General features: G+C 43.4%; 1 protein-coding gene across 1 annotated transcript in view; it reads left to right on the top strand.

The window, feature by feature from the left end:
• Window positions 1-7,934: 7,934 nt before the first annotated feature.
• Window positions 7,935-20,707, top strand: part of LOC110532598 (synaptotagmin-6) — a 53,540-nt gene continuing 40,767 nt past the window's right edge. The window contains exon 1 of the mRNA XM_036988620.2: window positions 7,935-8,369. The gene's annotated coding sequence lies outside the window, so the exon portion shown is untranslated. The remainder of the gene's footprint in view (window positions 8,370-20,707) is intronic.

Below are 20,707 nucleotides of genomic sequence, written 5' to 3'. Positions count from 1 at the left end.
ATAAGATCCCTGCTCTTTTGAACTTCTCTGTCATGAATAGTTTTTGTAATACAATACATTTGTAATACAATAGCACATTTGACACACATATTACTTTGTAACCCAGTACAACATATTTCTTCGATTTGCATTGAGCTGTCTCAGTTAGAGGTGCATTGTGCATTATGTTTCCTGATTAACTACTCATGGTGTGACTGTGGTAACATACAGGAACTTAAGTCCTTTTGTTCTCCCGATATGGAATACCTCACTATCAAATGCCGACTGCATTACCACCGGAGAGAATTCTCTTCGGTCATCGTCACGACCATGTATATTTCCCCTCAAGCCGACACCGCGACCGCATATCCTGAGGTTGTACTTATTGTAGCCCTGAGGTAGTATTTATCTGTCTTGGCCCCTAAGACCCTCACAAACGTCTACAGATGCACTATTGAGAGCATCACAGCTTGATACAGCAACTGCACCGTCTGCAACGGCAGAGCTCTACAAAGATTGATGCTGTCAACCCAACGCATCACCGGGGGCACACTGACTGCCCCCCAGGACATCTACTGCACCTGGTGACACAGCAAGGCCAATAAGATCATCAAGGACCTCAGCCACTCCAGCCAGGGCCTGTTCACCCCGCTTCCAGGCCATCAGACTGTTAAATAGTCACCACTAGCCGGCCTCCGCCCAGTACCCTGCCATGAACTTTAGTCACTGTTATTAGCCGGCTACCACCCAGTACTCTACCCTGAGACTGCTGCCCTATGCACATAGTCATTGAACACTGGTCACTTTAATAATGTTTATATACTGTTTTACCTACTTCATATGTAAATAATGTATTCTAGTCAAGGCTCATCCTGTAACTACTGCTGTACACACCTTTTTCTATTAATACACTATCCATACCTCGCAAAGAAGGGAACCTATTGGTAGGTGGGTAAAAAAAAAAGCAGAAGTTGAATAACTTTTTGAGCATGGATGGTGTATCAATACACCCCGTCACTAAAGATACAGTTGTTCGTCCTAACTCAATTGCCGGAGAGGAAGGAATCCTCTCAGATTTCACAATGAGGCCAATGGTGACTTTAAAACAATTACAGAGTTTAATGGCTGTGATAGGAGAAAACGGAGGATGGATCAACTACATGTGTGAAAAGAAGGAAGCCTGTACAGATTAGCAATGAGCAACTGTTATGGTGAGTGAATGAGGACCCAAAAGCGAACTAACTTAAACAGAGCTTCTTTAATAACAAAACATAGGTAGGCTCAGATAGACCGGCAGATTCCGACAGGACAGGACAAGGTTACAGCAAACATGACGATAGTCTGGCTCAGGCATGAAACACAAACAAGAATCCGACAAGGACAGGAACAGAAACAGAGAGAGATATAGGGACCTAATCAGAGGGAAAAAGGGAACAGGTGGGAAACGGGGTGAATGGGTAGTTAGAGGAGACAAGGAACAGCTGGGGGAAAGCGGGGGAGAAAGGTAACCTAATACGACCAGCAGAGGGAGACAGGGTGAAGGGAAAGGACAGAGACAAGACACAACATGACAGTACCCCCCCACTCACCGAGCGCCTCCTGGCGCACTCGAGGAGGAAACCTGGCGGCAACGGAGGAAATCCTCGATCAGCGCACGGTCCAGCACGTCCCGAGAGGGAACCCAACTCCTCTCCTCAGGACCGTACCCCTCCCAATCGACAAGGTACTGGTGACCACGGCCCCGAGGACGCATGTCCAAAATCCTGCGGACCCTGTAGATGGGTGCGCCCTCGACAAGGATGGGGGGGGGGGGGGGAAGACGAGCGGGGGCGCGAAGAACGGGCTTAATGCAGGAGACGTGGAAGACCGGGTGGACGCGACGAAGGTATCGCGGAAGAAGAAGTCGAACTGCGACAGGATTAATGACCCGAGAAATACGGAACGGACCAATGAACCGCGGGGTCAACTTGCGAGAAGCCGTCTTAAGGGGAAGGTTCTGAGTGGAGAGCCAAACTCTCTGACCGCGACAATATCTAGGACTCTTAGTTCTACGCTTATTAGCAGCCCTCACAGTCTGCGTCCTATAACGGCAAAGTGCAGACCTGACCCTCTTCCAGGTGCGCTCGCAACGTTGGACAAAAGCCTGAGCGGAGGGGACGCTGGACTCGGCGAACTGAGATGAGAACAGCGGAGGCTGGTACCCGAGGCTACTCTGAAAAGGAGATAGCCCGGTCGCAGACGAAGGAAGCGAGTTGTGGGCGTATTCTGCCCAGGGGAGCTGTTCTGACCAAGACGCAGGGTTGCGAAAAGAAAGACTGCGTAAGATGCGACCAATAGTCTGATTGGCCCGTTCTGCTTGACCGTTAGACTGGGGGTGAAAGCCGGAAGAGAGACTGACGGAAGCCCCAATCAAACGGCAAAACTCCCTCCAAAATTGAGACGTGAATTGCGGACCTCTGTCCGAAACGACGTCTGACGGAAGGCCATGAATTCTGAAAACATTCTCGATGATGATTTGTGCCGTCTCTTTAGCAGAAGGAAGCTTAGCAAGGGGAATGAAATGGGCCGCCTTAGAGAACCTATCGACAACCGTAAGAATAACAGTCTTCCCCGCTGACGAAGGCAGTCCGGTGACAAAATCTAAGGCGATGTGAGACCACGGTCGAGAGGGAATAGGAAGCGGCCTGAGACGGCCGGCAGGAGGAGAGTTACCGGACTTAGTCTGCGCGCAGACCGAACAAGCAGCCACGAAACGACGCGTGTCATGCTCCCGGGTGGGCCACCAAAAACGCTGGCGAATGGAAGCAAGCGTACCCCGAACGCCAGGGTGGCCGGCTAACTTGGCAGAGTGAGCCCACTGAAGAACGGCCAGACGAGTAGGAACGGGAACGAAAAGAAGGTTCCTAGGACAAGCGCGCGGCGACGGAGTGTGAGTGAGCGCTTGTTTTACCTGCCTCTCAATTCCCCAGACAGTCAACCCGACAACACGCCCCTCAGGGAGAATCCCCTCGGGGTCAGTGGAGGCTACTGAAGAACTGAAGAGACGAGACAAAGCATCAGGCTTGGTGTTCTTAGAGCCCGGACGATAAGAAATCACGAACTCGAAACGAGCGAAAAACAGCGCCCAACGCGCCTGACGCGCATTAAGTCGTTTGGCAGAACGGATGTACTCAAGGTTCCTATGGTCAGTCCAAACGACAAAAGGAACGGTCGCCCCCTCCAACCACTGTCGCCATTCGCCTAGGGCTAACCGGATGGCGAGCAGTTCGCGGTTACCCACATCATAGTTACGTTCCGACGGCGACAGGCGATGAGAAAAATACGCGCATGGGTGGACCTTGTCGTCAGAGAGGGAGCGCTGAGAAAGAATGGCTCCCACGCCCACCTCTGACGCGTCAACCTCGACAACGAACTGTCTAGAGACGTCAGGTGTAACAAGGATAGGAGCGGATGTAAAACGATTCTTGAGGAGATCAAAAGCTCCCTGGGCGGAAACGGACCACTTAAAGCACGTCTTGACAGAAGTAAGGGCTGTGAGAGGAGCGGCCACCTGACCGAAATTACGGATGAAACGACGATAGAAGTTCGCGAAGCCGAGAAAGCGCTGCAGCTCGACGCGTGACTTAGGGACGGGCCAATCAATGACAGCTTGGACTTTAGCGGGATCCATCTTAATGCCTTCAGCGGAAATAACAGAACCGAGAAATGTGACGGAGGAGGCATGAAAAGTGCACTTCTCAGCCTTCACAAAAAGACAATTCTCTAAAAGGCGCTGGAGGACACGTCGAACGTGCTGAACATGAATCTGGAGTGACGGTGAAAAAATCAGGATATCGTCAAGGTAAACGAAAACAAAGATGTTCAGCATGTCTCTCAGGACATCATTGACTAATGCCTGAAAGACAGCTGGAGCGTTAGCGAGGCCGAAAGGAAGAACCCGGTATTCAAAGTGCCCTAACGGAGTGTTAAACGCCGTCTTCCACTCGTCCCCCTCCCTGATGCGCACGAGATGGTAAGCGTTACGAAGGTCCAACTTAGTGAAAAACCTGGCTCCCTGCAGGATCTCGAAGGCTGAAGACATAAGAGGAAGCGGATAACGATTCTTAACTGTTATGTCATTCAGCCCTCGATAATCTATGCAGGGGCGCAGAGACCCGTCCTTCTTCTTGACAAAAAAAAACCCCGCTCCGGCGGGAGAGGAGGAGGGGACTATGGTACCGGCGTCAAGAGCTACAGACAAATAATCCTCGAGAGCCTTACGTTCGGGAGCCGACAGAGAGTATAGTCTACCCCGGGGGGGAGTGGTTCCCGGAAGGAGATCAATACTACAATCATACGACCGGTGTGGAGGAAGAGAGGTGGCCCTGGACCGACTGAACACCGTGCGCAGATCGTGATATTCCTCCGGCACCCCTGTCAAATCACCAGGCTCCTCCTGTGAAGAAGAGACAGAGGAAACAGGAGGGATAGCAGACATTAAACATTTCACATGACAAGAGACGTTCCAGGAGAGGATAGAATTACTAGACCAATTAATGGAAGGATTATGACAAACTAGCCAGGGATGGCCCAAAACAACAGGTGTAAAAGGTGAACGAAAAATCAAAAAAGAAATGGTTTCGCTATGATTACCAGAAACAGTGAGGGTTAAAGGTAGCGTCTCACGCTGAATCCTGGGGAGAGGACTACCATCCAGGGCGAACAAGGCCGTGGACTCCCTTAACTGTCTGAGAGGAATGTCATGTTCCCGAGCCCAGGTCTCGTCCATAAAACAGCCCTCCGCCCCAGAGTCTATTAAGGCACTGCAGGAAGCTGACGAACCGGTCCAGCGTAGATGGACCGACAAGGTAGTGCAGGATCTTGAAGGAGAGACAGGAGTAGTAGCGCTCACCAGTAGCCCTCCGCTTACTGATGAGCTCTGGCTTTTACTGGACATGAAGTGACAAAATGACCAGCAGAACCGCAATAGAGACAGAGGCGGTTGGTGATTCTCCGTTCCCTCTCCTTAGTCGAGATGCGGATACCTCCCAGCTGCATAGGCTCAGCTCCCGAGCCGGCAGAGGAAGATGGTAGTGATGCGGAGAGGGGGGCAACGGAGAACGCGAGCTCCTTTCCACGAGCTCGGTGACGCAGATCAACCCGTCGCTCAATGCGAATAGCGAGTTCAATCAGGGAATCCACGCTGGAAGGGACCTCCCGGGAGAGAATCTCATCCTTTACCTCTGCGCGGAGACCCTCCAGAAAACGAGCGAGCAAAGCCGGCTCGTTCCAGCCACTGGAGGCAGCAAGAGTGCGAAACTCAATAGAGTAGTCTGTTATGGATCGATTACCTTGACATAGGGAAGACAGGGCCCTGGAAGCCTCCTCCCCAAAAACAGATCGATCAAAAACCCGTATCATCTCCTCCTTAAAGTCCTGATACTGGTTAGTACACTCAGCCCTTGCCTCCCAGATTGCCGTGCCCCACTCACGAGCCCGTCCAATAAGGAGAGATATGACGTAGGCGACACGAGCAGTGCTCCTGGAGTAAGTGTTGGGCTGGAGAGAAAACACAATATCACACTGGGTGAGGAACGAGCGGCATTCAGTGGGCTCCCCAGAGTAACACGGCGGGTTATTGATTCTGGGCTCCGGAGATTCGAAAGCCCTGGAAGTGGCCGGTGGATCGAGGCGGAGATGGTGAACCTGTTCTGTGAGGTTGGAGACTTGGGTGGCCAGGGTCTCAACGGCATGTCGAGCAGCAGACACTTCCTGCTCGTGTCTGCCTAGCATCGCTCCCTGGATCCCGACGGCTGAGTGGAGAGGATCCGAAGTCGCTGGGTCCATTCTTGGTCGGATTCTTCTGTTATGGTGAGTGAATGAGGACCCAAAAGCGAACTAACTTAAACAGAGCTTCTTTAATAACAAAACATAGGTAGGCTCAGATAGACCGGCAGATTCCGACAGGACAGGACAAGGTTACAGCAAACATGACGATAGTCTGGCTCAGGCATGAAACACAAACAAGAATCCGACAAGGACAGGAACAGAAACAGAGAGAGATATAGGGACCTAATCAGAGGGAAAAAGGGAACAGGTGGGAAACGGGGTGAATGGGTAGTTAGAGGAGACAAGGAACAGCTGGGGGAAAGCGGGGGAGAAAGGTAACCTAATACGACCAGCAGAGGGAGACAGGGTGAAGGGAAAGGACAGAGACAAGACACAACATGACAGCAACAATCAATTTGACAGATCTTGAATCATGGGCAAATGTTGCACATTCCAGGTGTGGAAAGTTCTTCGATACTTAACCAGAAATACTCAAACCTATAATTGCTGTCAATGGTGCTTCTAAAAAGTATTGACTCAGGGGTGTGAACACTTACGTAAATGTGATAATTCTGTATTTCATTTTCAGTACATATGCAAAAATGTCTGAAAACATGTTTTCACTTTGTCATTCTGGAGTATTCTGTGCAGATACGTCAGAAAAAAAAAATATTTAATCCATTTTGAATTCAGGCTGTAACACAACAAAATGTGGAAAAAGTCAAGGGGTAGGAATATTTTCTGAAGGCACTGTACATGTATATTTCCCATTGAGCACCTGCCAACTGTATCATTTTGCATATCAACATGATACATCTTTAAATCAGATGAATCTTTACACGTCTTCGTTATGTAGTTGGGTATTTAATTGATTTCAAGCCGTCTTCACTGTGGCTGTTGGCTGGACAGGTTGCTTCTCTGTGTGCAGAGAGGACTGCATCTAGGCTGTTGGCTGGTCAGGGTTCTTCTCTGCTTGCAGAGAGGACTGCATCTGGACTAGTCCGTGTGCTTCTCTTTATGCAGAGATGACTGCATCTAGGCTGATGGCTGGTCAGGGTGCTTCTCTGTGTACAGAGATGACTGCATCTAGGCTGCTTAAGGCAGATGAGGATATAAACTGATGCTAATCTAGACAGAGAGGGGGAGGCTAGGAGGTATTGCTATCTTTCTTTCTTTCTCTCTCTCTCTCTCTCTCTCTCTCTCTCTCTCTCCCTCTCTCTCTCTCTCTCTCTCTCTCTCTCTCTCTCGCTGTCTCTTTCTCTCTCTTTCTGTCTGTCTGTGCTAGATTGTGCTGCAATATCGCCTGACCTCAGACATAGCTATAGCTGCAGACTGAGGCACAATTTCTCCCAAGTATATTACATCAATGTTGTATGCATTTTGATTGTGTTCCTTGCAGTAGATCATCTAGATTTTAGAACACTCTAGGGAAACAGAGCCATAGTTTTGTATTCGCAGCATCATAAATAATACATTTTATCTTCCGTCGAACAAATTTGCTTATTCTCAATCTGAAAATAAAACAAACCTTTGGTGGATCTGTTATCTACTCACCTTTAAAAAAATATATTAATGAGGAACGTCTGCTTTATTAATATTCATGCCTTCTAAACTTATACATGTCTTTCAGACTACTTACAGTATTTACAGTATTTACAGTGTTACTGTATATACAGTATTATGGTATTTACAGTATTACGTAGTACAGTATTAAAGTATCACAGTATTACATTATTACAGTATTATAGTATTTACAGTATTTAGAGTATTACAGTATTTACAGAGTGTATATTATGTTATATTTTCTCCCTCTCTGTCCCCCGCTGCATGCACATCCACATCTAGTCTCCACTTACATACACACCACTACAGGTGTAGATCTTAATTTGAGCCAGTTTGCTACAGCAGGAAAATAATCCTGCAGCAACAGGAAATGTGAATTATTATGTGGATTATAATTAATGGATCATTTTGTATGTGTTGTTACATCAAGCCTGCAATTTCAAAGTGGAAATTACAAACTTCCGAAGCATTTTTAAACCTCAAACACACTACAAGTATTACATTTCTTGCATCACAGGGTGATCAAATTAAGATCCTACATCTGTATGTGATAGCAAAGTGAAGTGGTTTGGGGGTGTTTCACCACAACGGGGATTAGCGGAGAGGCTATTTGTGAAGCGGTTGTAACTGCTCTGGAACTGAGTGAGGACGTATCTGCCCCTAAACATTTGCTACAGTACAGTATCCTGCTGGCTGGCTTGCTCTCGCCTCGCCCCCATAGAAACAGAGTTCCTGAGTGCAGTGGAAGCTCATTCTGTCTAAGAGCTAGCGAGGGAGAGGATCGAGAGTAAGAGTTAGAGAGAGGGAGTAAGTGAAGAAGAGAGAGAGAGAGAGAGAGAGAGAGAGAGAGAGAGAGCGAGCGAGTGAAAGAAAGAAAGAAAGAGAGAGGGAGAGAGAGAGCGAAAGATAAAGAAAGAGAGAAAGAAAGAAAGAAAGAGAGAGAGAGAGCGAGAGAGAGAGAGCGAGAGAGAGCGAGAGAGAGAGGGAACAGGGAAACATAGTGAGAGAGCCAGTCACCGGTGAGTACAAGCTGTCACTTTATATTGGATCAGTTGGTGAAAATCTGTTGCTTTGAGCTCTTTCTTTCCTTTGATCATTGATTTCTCCAGGTTATTTTCTCTCGGCTGTGTGGGAAACAGGTTGTTAGTTTGTGGGGGATGAGAAGAGAGAGAGAGCCCTGTCTTGTTTGTGTGATGCTTTGGTCTCAGAGGCAGGCAGACGGATGGCACACCTCTGGCTTTTGTTTGCTGAATGGTTCAAGTTCATTATTGTTGCATAATTAAATTGTGTATGCGTGTGGCTGTGTGCGTGTGTATGTGCACGAGTGTGTGCATGTGTGTGTTGTGGTGGTGTGTAAGCGTGTGTGTGTGTGCGTGCCTGCATGCATGTGTGCGTGCCTGCGTGCATGTGTGCGTGTGCTTGTGTTTGCGTGTGCGTGTGTGTGTGTGCGTCATCAAAGTGGGGATGATCCTCTGATCTTTTTAAGCAGTGACAGACTCCTTCCTCTCTGCTCAAGTGTTGATTATGTTTTGCCACTATTTCTATATCACCAGTGTCAAATCAGTGTCTGAGTTTCTCTTTCTAATAGTATCTGTTGCTGGATTACACATACTCTTCTGTATCATTTATGAATCACTGTGTAAATATTTGATAAGAATGATTTTCTGTTGCCAGACTTTTTGGCCGCATCTTTTTTCCCACTTCTGCCTCAGTCAATGTGAAGCTTTGCAGCTCTAGTCAATTTGTCAAAATCTTGACTTTGTTTTATGCCTCTTGTATATGCTGTACAGTACCAGTCAAAAGATTGGACACGCCTACTCATTCAAGGGTTTTTCTTTATTTCTACTATTTTCTACATTGTAGACATTGAAACTATAAAATAACATATGGAATCATGTAGTAACCAAAAAAGTGTCAAACAAATCAAAATATATTTTTAGATTCTTCAAAGTAGCCACCCTTTGCCTTGGTGACAGCTTTGCACACTCTTGGCATTCTCTCAACCAGCTTCACCTGGAATGTTTTTCCAACAGTCTTGACGGAGTTCCTACATTTGTTGAGCACTTGTTCCTTGCTTTTCCTTCACTATACGGTCCAACTCATCCCAAACCATCTCAATTGGGTTGAGGTCGGGTGATTGTGTAGGCCAGATGCAGCACTCCATTACTCTCATTCTTGGTCAAATAGCCCTTCCACAGAATGAGAGTAATGGAGTGCTGGATCAGATGATCTGGCCACCCCAATCACCTGACCTCAACCCAATTGAGATGATTTGGGATGAATTGGACCGCAGAGTGAAGGAAAGGCAGCCAAAAAGTGCTCAGCATATGTGGGAACTCCTTCAAGACTGTTGGAAAAGCATTCCAGGTGAAGCTGGTTGAGAGAATGCCAAGAGTGTGCAAAGCTGTCACCAAGGCAAAGGGTGGCTACTTTGAAGAATCTAAAAATATATTTTGATTTGTTTGACACTTTTTTGGTTACTACATGATTCCATATGTGCTATTTCGTAGTTTTGATGTCTTCACTATTACTCTGCAATTTAGAAAATAGTACAAATACAGAAAACAGAAAAACCCTTGACTCAGTAGATGTCAAATTGACTGGTTCTGTTTGTAACTTGTGTATATCTCTTATGTTTACAGTATCTTGTATCTTTATAACTGTGTAGTCAATGTCTCTGGTGTTTTATATCATGTCTATATATATGACAACGTAGTCAGTGGTCCTGTACAACAGTATGGTATCAGGGGCACACATTTAGCTGCGTAGCATGAAATGTGCAGCACAGAGTCAGGTGAGTCCCAGGTCTCCAGAGCGTTACCTCCCAGTCCCATCAGGTAGGTAGTTACCTCATGTTCTCTGTGGACAGCTCACATGGGTTTCATCATCAATCCTTAGTGGATGGATCACGGCTCTGTCTGTCCCTTTGATTAACGCTCCCTGTCTGCTGCCAAGCTAATGTGAGACACACCAGGGAACCATTTGTTTCCTTTCATCTGTACTGTACAACACGAATCAGACAGAAAATCATTCAATAGTTCAATGTGCATTAGGATATACAGTAGTAGTTATTAGTAGGTATTCATAACTGAAAACTTACATGAATTGTATTGGTATTGGCAGAGGATCTGGTGCTGCAGTGGATTGGGTTCATAAATAATTTTTCAGCCAACATCAAATCACTTTACATTGTTTGTGGCTGGCTGAGCATTCAGTGATGAGTGATGGTGATTGAATGCATCTCTGTGGTAGATGTTGGTCCCCCCATAGAGATTAGGCTGTTCTATCTCTGGGTCCCCTGCATCCCTTCACCTGTTCCTATGGTGCTGTTCCAGGCTGTCTGTCACTCTGTCCCCAGCAGTATACAGCAGTAGGAGGGAGCCTAAACTGAACAAATCCTTTCCAGCCTTATCAGTTTTCTGCCAAAGACTAGACCCTACGAGCCAAGCAGGAGGCGGGCGGCGTGTGTGCAGGCAGGCAGCAGCCGTGACATGATTGAGGTTGATTAGGATGACCTCAGGGGTCTCTTCTCTCTCTCTCTGCCTCTGTTTCTCTGTCTCTCTGTTTCTCACTCTCTCTCTCACTCCTGAAGCAGAAAACAGGGGATGGATGGTATGATTTTCTTCAAGCAGCATGTTTTATGACTAATTTGTTCACTTCTTTAAAAAATATATAAACATGAAAAAACAGAAACAACATCACACAAAAACAACAGAACCACTACACCCGATACACACCACAACATGCCCACACCTGTCCTTGAACGTAGCAAATATACATTGATAATTCAAACGCGATTCTGTCTGTAGGGAAATGTCATACATTTCAAGATGGTCAATGTAAGGTTTCCAGATTTGATCAAATATGCATTTTATTTTGCTTAGTTACATTCCATTAGACTCTGAATCTAATGGAATGTAACTACATAGTTCAGCCCTCCAGTTCATTACTGACAGTGAGTATGATACTTTCCAATTGAAAGCTATAAAAAATTTTGCAGCAATTACACCTACACCAAAACTTTGTTTGATATTGGTCACCAATATTTATATTTCCCAACAGACATAATCGTGGATATGGATGGATATAAAGTGCACAATGACATGTTAGTACAGACATTATCCCAAAATGGTGTCAGGACCACAGCATATGTAACAGGACCACAGCATATGTAATAGGGTTCCTTTTTGTTTTCTGCATCTCCAACAGAGATGTGACTTTTCTGGGTGCTTTAATTGCATTCTGGCAGGAGTTTAGTAAATCCTATGGATTATCTTGAATTACAGTAATTTATGTCTAAGGTTGTAGAAGCAAATATGAACATTTTCACATACAGTGAGAGAAAAAAGCATTTGATCCCCTGCTGATTTTGTACGTTTTCCCACTGACAAAGAAATGATCCGTCTATAATTTTAATGGTAGGTTTATTTGAACAGTAAGAGACAGAATAACAACAACAAAAATCCAGAAAAACGCATGTCAAAAATGCTATAAATTGATTTGCATTTTAATGATCTGAGACCATTTCTCCACACAGATTCTCTCCAGATACTTCAGATTCCGAGGTCCACGCTTGTGGACTCTCCTCTTCAGCTCATCCCACAGGTTTTCTATGGGGTTTAGGTCAGGGGACTGGGATGGTCATGGCAAAACCTTGATTCTGTGGTCAGAGAACCATTTTTGTGTTGATTTTGAGGTGTGCTTAGGATCATTGTCCTGCTCAAAGATCCAACCACAGCCCAGTTTAAGCTTCATAATAGAGGCAGTCAGGTTTCGATGTAATATCTGCTGGTATTTGATGGAGTCCATGATACCATGTATTCTAACAAGTTGTCCAGGGCCTTTGGAAGATAAACAGCCCCACAACATCAAAGATCCACCACAATACTTCACAGTGGGGATGAGGTACTTTTCTGCATGGCTATCTTTCTGTCTATGCCAAACCCACCTCTGGTGTTTGTTTCCAAAAGCTCTATTTTGGTCTCATCTTACCATAGAACCCGGTCCCATTGAAAGTTCCAGTAACGTTTGGCAAACTGTAGGTGCTTGAGTTTGTTGTTTGATGATAGCAAATGCTTTTTTTACGGCAACACTCCTATACAACTTGTGGTTATGTACTGTTATGTCTGATCGTAAATTTGGAGACTTTCTGACCACAAGACCCAACTACTGTCTGCAATTCTCCAGTTGTGATTATTGGAGATTTTTTGGCCACTCTAACTATCCTCCTCACTGTGTGTGGGGTCAATAAAGACACACGTCCTCTTCCAGGCTGATTGTTAACATCTCTAGTTGCTTTAAACTTGATTGAGGAAATGGCCATTTTTAACCGTTGAGCTATTTTCTTATAGCCATTTCCTGACTTGTGCAGCTCAACAACTTTTAGTCGCATATCATTACTGTAGTCTCGGGTCTTTCCCATAGTGATGGATGACTATGGGAACTTGGCCTGTGTGTCACCTCATATTTATACCCCAGTGAAACAGGAAGTCATGGCTTACCACTTAAGTGTTCGTAATCACTCAGGTGAACTTAAAAAAGTAAAATATGAATGGGAATATACAGTGCCTTGCGAAAGTATTCGGCCCCCTTGAACTTTGCGACCTTTTGCCACATTTCAGGCTTCAAACATAAATATATAAAACTGTATTTTTTTGTGAAGAATCAACAACAAGTGGGACACAATCATGAAGTGGAACGACATTTATTGGATATTTAAAACTTTTTTAACAAATCAAAAACTGAAAAATTGGGCGTGCAAAATTATTCAGCCCCTTTACTTTCAGTGCAGCAAACTCTCTCCAGAAGTTCAGTGAGGATCTCTGAATGATCCAATGTTGACCTAAATGACTAATGATGATAAATACAATCCACCTGTGTGTAATCAAGTCTCCGTATAAATGCACCTGCACTGTGATAGTCTCAGAGGTCCGTTAAAAGCGCAGAGAGCATCATGAAGAACAAGGAACACACCAGGCAGGTCCGAGATACTGTTGTGAAGAAGTTTAAAGCCGGATTTGGATACAAAAATATTTCCCAAGCTTTAAACATCCCAAGGAGCACTGTGCAAGCGATAATATGAAATGGAAGGAGTATCAGACCACTGCAAATCTACCAAGACCTGGCCGTCCCTCTAAACGTTCAGCTCATACAAGGAGAAGACTGATCAGAGATGCAGCCAAGAGGCCCATGATCACTCTGGATGAACTGCAGAGATCTACAGCTGAGGTGGGAGACTCTGTCCATAGGACAACAATCAGTCGTATATTGCACAAATCTGGCCTTTATGGAAGAGTGGCAAGAAGAAAGACATTTCTTAAAGATATCCATAAAAAGTGTTGTTTAAAGTTTGCCACAAGCCACCTGGGAGACACACCAAACATGTGGAAGAAGGTGCTCTGGTCAGATGAAACCAAAATTGAACTTTTTGGCAACAATGCAAAACGTTATGTTTGGCGTAAAAGCAACACAGCTGAACACACCATCCCCACTGTCAAACATGGTGGTGGCAGCATCAAGGTTTGGGCCTGCTTTTCTTCAGCAGGGACAGGGAAGATGGTTAACATTGATGGGAAGATGGATGGAGCCAAATACAGGACCATTCTGGAAGAAAACCTGATGGAGTCTGCAAAAGACCTGAGACTGGGACGGAGATTTGTCTTCCAACAAGACAATGATCCAAAACATAAAGCAAAATCTACAATGGAATGGTTCAAAATTAAACATATCCAGGTGTTAGAATGGCCAAGTCAAAGTCCATACCTGAATCCAATCGAGAATCTGTGGAAAGAACTGAAAACTGCTGTTCACAAATGCTCTCCATCCAACCTCACTGAGCTCGAGCTGTTTTGCAAGGAGGAATGGGAAAAAATGTCAGTCTCTCGATGTGCAAAACTGATAGAGACATACCCCAAGCGACTTACAGCTGTAATCGCAGCAAAAGGTGGCGCTACAAAGTATTAACTTAAGGGGGCTGAATAATTTTGCACGCCCAATTTTTCAGTTTTTGATTTGTTAAAAAAGTTAGAAATATCCAATAAATGTCGTTCCACTTCATGATTGTGTCCCACTTGTTGTTGATTCTTCACAAAAAAATACAGTTTTATATCTTTATGTTTGAAGCCTGAAATGTGGCAAAAGTTCGCAAAGTTAAAGGGGGCCGAATACTTTCGCAAGGCACTGTACTTCAGTTAGAATTGACTCATAAGCATTTTTAGTGGTGCCCATAATTGTGGCACACATGTTTTGTGGAAAAATATTTATTGCATTTATTTCACATCAATTTTTGTGATTTTTTTTTCACAGCCCATTTTGCTTATATTTACCAAGGGTGCTGAAGTAGATTTTATAGGCCTCCTCCAAATTGTAAATTATCAAATTATTATTATTATTATCAATTATCATGTATCTTTGTCCATTTCCACTTAAATCTACTTCCAAGCTTTTTAATTTTTTTCACCTTTATTTAGCTAGTCAAGTCAGTTTAGAACAAATTCTTATTTTCAATGGCAGCCTAGGAACAGTGGGTTAACTGCCATGTTCAGCAGTAGAACAACAGATTTTTACCTTGTCAGCGCAGGGATTTGATCTTGCAACCTTTCAGTTACTAATCCAACCCTCTATCCAGTAGGCTACCTGCCACCCAAGCTTGAGAATTCATAATTAGAAATGGGCATTATTTCTGTTTTCTCCCATTTCACTCTGACTCCTGATAGAGCACCATAACAGTTGCAAAATAATGTGCTGGTTCAGATAAATACAGTCAAATGTCTGCATACAATGATATCGCATGTAGTTCTCCACCAAATCATCTTGGCTTTTGGACTCGCATTTCAAGGCTGCATTGAAACAATGACTGGTAAATGATCCAAGACCAGCTCAGTTAATCCCTACCATTGTGACAATGAGTCGTCATAATGCTGCATCAAATGTACATGATCTTAGGGGCATTGGCAAACACAATGTATGTAATTTAATTTATGTATCCCTAATTGCACCGAATATATCCGTTTATCCTAAAGCTATTGCAAGCAGTAATCATGAGCCTATAAACCAGAGTTACACTGTTAGCACTGAGGCGGTGTGCAATAGTAGGAAGACCATCAGCTCCAATGTAAATAACTTGAGTAAGTCTACCTGGTGCTGCAGTACAGCGCCCTTAACCACTGCGCCACCCGGGAGGCCTTGGAGACGATCTAATGTTAAATACTATTGAAGTAATATGATTACAGGTTCATCTGCCTAACCTAAAGCCCATTCTTGTGGGAAGCTGCTATAGACCACAAAGTGCTAACAGTCAGTATCTGGATAATATGTGTGAAATGCTTGAAAATGTACAGTATGTGATATCAAAAGAGAAGTATATTTTCTGGGTCATTTAAATATTGACTGGCTGTCATGAAGCTGCCCACTCAGGAAAAAACTTCAAACTGTAACCAGTGTCTGCAACCTGGATCAGGTTGTCAGTCAACCTACCAGGGTAGTTACAAACAGCACAGGAATTAAATCCTCAACATGTATTGATCACATCTTTACTAACGCTGCAGATATTTGCTTTAAAGCAGTATCCAAATCCATAGCATGTAGTGATCACAATATAATAGCCATATCTAGGAAAACCAAAGTTCCAAAGGCTGGGCCTAATATAGTGTATAAGAGGTCATACAATAAGTTTTGTAGTGATTCCAACAGATTGGCAAACATACTGCAAATTAAGAAATCATGTGACTAAACTAAATAAAAAATAAAAGTTAACTACAATGTGAATCAAATATAAACTATATAAAGAATGATAGTAAAAAGCATTGGAGCACCTTAAATAACATTTTGGAGAGAAAAAAAGACAACTCGGCTCCTTCATTCATTGAATCAGATGGCTCATTCATCACAATGCCCACTGATATTGCAAACTACTTTAATGACTTTTTCATTGGCAAGATATGCAAACTTAGGGATGACATGCCAGTAACAAACGCTGAATACACATCCAAATATATCGGACCAAATTATGAAAGACAATAAATGTTCTTTTGAATTCCGTAAAGTCAGTGTGGAAGAGGTGAAAAAAATATTGTAGTCTATCAACAATGACAAGCCACCTGAGTCTAACAACTTCAATGGAAAATAAACGAGGATGATAGAGGATGAAATTGTCACTCCCATTTGCAATCTCTTCAATCTAAGTCTACATAAAAGTGTGTTCCCTCAAGTCATTCCGCTACCCAAGAATAGTAAAGCCTCCTTTACTGGCTCAAATAGCTGACCAATCAGCCTGTTACCAACCCTTAGTAAACTTCTGGAAAAAAAGGTGTTTGACCAGATACAATACTATTTCACAGTAAACAAATTGACAACAGAATTTCAACATGCTTATGGGGAAGGACACTGAATAAGCACAACACTTACACAAATGACTGATGATTGGCAGAGAGAAATTCATTATAAAATGAGTGTGGGGGCTGTCTTGTTAGACTTCAGTGCAGCTTTTGACATTATCAATCATAGTCTGCTGCTGGAAAAATGTATGTGTTATGGCTTTACACACCCTGATATAATATGGATAAAGAGTTACTTGTCTAACAGAACACAGCGGGTGTTCTGTAATGGAAGCCTCTCAAATATAATCCATTTAGAATCAGGAATTCCCCAGGGTAGCTGTTTAGGCCCCTTGCTTTTTTCAATTTTTACTAACGACGTGCCACTGTCTTTGAGTAAAGCCAGAGTGTCTATGTATGCGGATGACTCAACACTATACACATCAGCTACTACAGCGACAGCACTCAAGAAAGAGCTGCAGTTAGTTTCAGAGTGGGTGGCAAGGAATAAGTTAGCCCTAAATATTTCTAAAACTAAAAGCATTGTATTTGGAACAAAACACTCACTAAACCCTAAACCTCAACTAAATCTTGTAATAAAAAAAGGAAAATGAGCAAGTTGAGATGACTAAACAGCTTGGAGTAACGCTAAATTGTAAACGGTCAAGGTTAAAACATATTGATGCAGTAGTAGCTGAGATGGGGAGAAGTCTGTCTGTAATAAAGCAATGCTCTGCCTTAACAACACTATCAACAAGGCAGGTCCTATAGTCCCTAGTTTTGTCGCAACTTGTCTAAACTACTGGCACACAGCTTGGACACCCATGCATACCCATGCATAAGTCCAGAACAGACTATGGGAGGCACAAAGTACTACATAGAGCCATGACTACATGCAACTCTACTCCACATCAAGTAACTGATGCAAGCAGTAAAATTAGATTTAAAAAACAGATAAAAATACACCTTATGGAACAGCAGGGTCTGTGAAGCAACACAGACACATTATTACAGACACACACACACACACACACACACACACACACACACACACACACACACACACACACACACACACGATAACATACACATGGATTTAGTAATGTGGGTATGTGGTAGTGGTGGAGTAGGGGCCTGAGGGCACACAGTGTGTTGTGAAATGTGTGAATGTATTGTAATGTTTTTAAAATTTAATAAACTGCCTTAATTTTGCTGGACCCCAGAAAGAGTAGCTGCTTTCCCTGGATTGAGCCGTGGGTTCTGATTATTGATGCTTGGGGTTACGTGGCTAAAGCAAATAAATAACTTGACAGAGGGCCTCCCCTGTCTTCTTCCTCTTGATAACTGAACCTAAATCAGTGTCACATGGAGTGATTATTGGTAGTCTTAAACAAATCTACTTTGAAACAATAGTATACACCTAACACACATGGTTAGGGGCTTAAGAAAAAGAAGACACCAGGTACCATGTCAGATATAGAGTTGAATTGTATTCCATTTTGAGTTTGAATCCCAATATTAAACTTCATATACATCAACGAAGACTGAAATATAACAAAACAGTTTAACAAAGAAACACCGGATTTTCGTCGTAAATTTTTTTTTTCTTTGGACATTTGGACAAATATGAATAACATTCCACCAATGAGGACAAGAGGGTGCTTTTGGTCATTGACTGCAGGAAAGGGATGTCTGGATCAGAGATGTGTCCATTTGCTCTTATAGCTGTGTCGTGTCTTTGGCTATGCCGGATTAAGTGATATGACATGCTACTCTATAAAATAATTTTCTGTAATTAATATTACCTGATTGAGCTAATCATGTAAATGTAATTAACTAGAGAGTCGGGCACCACAAACTCTTAAAGACCTAGTAATATTTTACATCAATAGCAGTCAATATTAATCATCATCTTAATTCAGTCTCATCTGAAAGTTGTAAATTCTTGGTTATCTGCACGAACCCTGGCTAACAATTTGAATCAGCAATACAAAATTGTTTAATTATTTATTTACTAAATACCTAACTAATCACACAGAATTACACATACACATAATTAAATCATAACTTGATTACAAATTACGTCATAAAGGAAAACGTCCCTAGCGGGCGGAACAGATATGACAGCTGGTTACACAAAAGAAAAGGGATTGGGTTTGAGTGAAAGAGCGGGAAGACTGAGGAACAAAGGGCGAAGCTGTGCCATCGTAAATACAGTATCTTATGCATTCTAAATTACCGCCCATTTGGAAAAGGAAAATGCAATAAACATTTACTCTGAGCTGCGCTTCGGTAGGTTGGTGGTAGATGGAAGGCCGTGTTGCCCAACCGAGTGCTTTGTCCTTTGAAGAATGTCTTTGCTGGTAAATTGAATATGTTGTAGTAACGTGGTCGTGTGGTAGACGGGATACTCGGTCTGTTCCTTCCTAACCCTCGTTTGCAGCGGCTGTTGCTAACGCAACGGCTAGGAGGTATCACTTCTGTAGTGAATAAGAGTTCATACCATTCATACCAAAGCTCACGCTGATGTTGGCTTCGTTCTGTAGTTATTATCTGAACCATTCTGACATCGGACCGTCGTCCTCACGTCCTCAGAACAGGAGGTTATATTGTCGTCAAGGGCATTATATAGGAAGGGAGAGGAGGGCGTGTTTGAAAAGTTTTATAGCCCATGTCCCTTCACAGGGGCGGGCCACTGAGTGAGCAGAGCCCTATTTTATGAAAACCCAAATCTCACATTTTAGAAGCTAAAATCACATTTCATCCCATCACAAAAATGTCATATTCAAACATTTAAATTGAACAACAATTCCATGTGAATCCGATAACTCCGATGTGTAGAATTTACACTGTAGAGTTTGTCATCTTATCATTGATGAGAATGTCTCAGATGACAACCGAACTGACATCATATTCATTAAGTACCACCGCATATGTTCAATTGGTCGGATTACCAGGATATAGTTAATTTCCCCCCACCTTCTGATGTTCCCAGAATCTCTATGTTAACCAAGGGTTTTGCAAATGTAACATCAGTAGGGTAGAGAGAAGAAAAGGGAGGGAAAAAGAGGTATTTATGACTGTCATAAACCTACCCCCAGGCCAACTTTATGACAGCTGCTTTGAGGGATTTGTATAATAGCTCCATTCAGGAAATAAATACCAGACCAAAAACACATTTTTGTTTAAGAAGGACACCAAATATGTCCATTCCACCCTATACAATGCTTTTTCGGCTTCCAATGATATTTCCACTTTGTGAACGTTCAAGTTCCTGTTATGATGGATTATAGAAAAATCAACTGAGATTGTCTGAAGACATCTTATTCTGTATGTACCCTGTTTGATCTAAGTAGAGTACCCATCACAAGCTCACCCAAACCTTTCAAATTCTATTGCTGACGTGAGTTTCTTAAAAAAACAGATGTTGTCGTTATTCTTTTTAAAATCAGAAAATCAGAAAATTGTTTTAGCTGGCTGCACAATAAATCAAACCTTTATTTAACTAGGCAAGTCTGTAAAGAACAAATTCTTATTTAGATGGTGTAACGGCTTTCTTCCTGGGAAAGAGAGGACCAAAGCTCAGCGTGGTGAGGGTTCATCTTATTTAATAATAAATCCCAACTTAACACTTCAAATTACAAAACAACAAATGTGAAAACCGAAAACAGTCCTATCTGGTGCATAGACAAAGACAGGAAACAATCACCCACCAACCCCAACACAAAACAAGCTACCTAAATATGGTTCCCAATCAGAGACAATGACTAACACCTGCCTCTGATTGAAAACCATATCAGGCCAAACACAGAAACAGACAAACTAGACACACAACATAGAATGCCCACCCAGCTCACATCCTGACCAACACTAAAAACAAGGAAAACACACAAGAACTATGGTCAGAACGTGACAGATGGCCTACTCCGGCCAAACCTGGACAACGCTGTGCCAATTGTGCGCCGCCCTATGGGACACCCAATCACGGCCAGATGTGGATTTGAACCAGGGACTGCAGTGACACCACTTGCACTGAGATGGTC

This window comes from Oncorhynchus mykiss, chromosome 9 (genome assembly GCF_057628025.1).
Source record: "Oncorhynchus mykiss isolate SJ-2025 chromosome 9, ASM5762802v1, whole genome shotgun sequence".
Lineage (NCBI taxonomy): Eukaryota > Metazoa > Chordata > Actinopteri > Salmoniformes > Salmonidae > Oncorhynchus > Oncorhynchus mykiss.
This window is presented reverse-complemented; position numbering and strand designations above follow the sequence as displayed.